Source organism: Marmota marmota, unplaced genomic scaffold (assembly GCF_001458135.2).
Source record: "Marmota marmota marmota unplaced genomic scaffold, marMar, whole genome shotgun sequence".
NCBI classification, from domain to species: Eukaryota; Metazoa; Chordata; class Mammalia; order Rodentia; family Sciuridae; genus Marmota; species Marmota marmota.
This window is the reverse complement of record NW_025999864.1, coordinates 403,797-404,184: the sequence shown is the minus strand read 5'-3', so window position 1 is coordinate 404,184 and position 388 is coordinate 403,797. Positions and strand designations below refer to the sequence as shown.

The 388-nt window shown below is 33.2% G+C and overlaps 1 non-coding gene across 1 annotated transcript; it reads right to left on the bottom strand.

Moving 5' to 3' along the window:
* Positions 1-282: 282 nt before the first annotated feature.
* Positions 283-388, bottom strand: LOC125620154. Its single transcript, XR_007351734.1, has one exon. It is a non-coding gene; the product is annotated as a U6 spliceosomal RNA (small nuclear RNA).

The window sequence follows — 388 nt, the reverse complement described above, 5'->3', positions numbered from 1 at the left end:
ATCCCTCTTTTCTTTTTTGTCCTTTTCCCACTCTAGCTTCTACGCATACTACCACATTCTTAAAAATTCAGACATAGCATTAGCTCCTAAACCCCAACTAATGTATTACAATTAATTTGTATGACCTAGTTCATAATTGGGCTCAGATGCACCATGAATTTAAGGGACAGTTTGGTAACAAAAAGAGAAATTCTGTTTACAAAATGGCATTTATTTGAAAGATTTAGTTTTCCTCAGAAGAATGATTTTCTTTTATGGTATCTTTTACCAATTTATTTATTTTTAAATCTGGAATGTTTTGCAAATTTGCATATAATTCTTGCACAGGGGCCATGCTAATCTCCCTATTGTTCCAATTTTAGTATAAGTGCTGCCGAAGCTGTGGCAT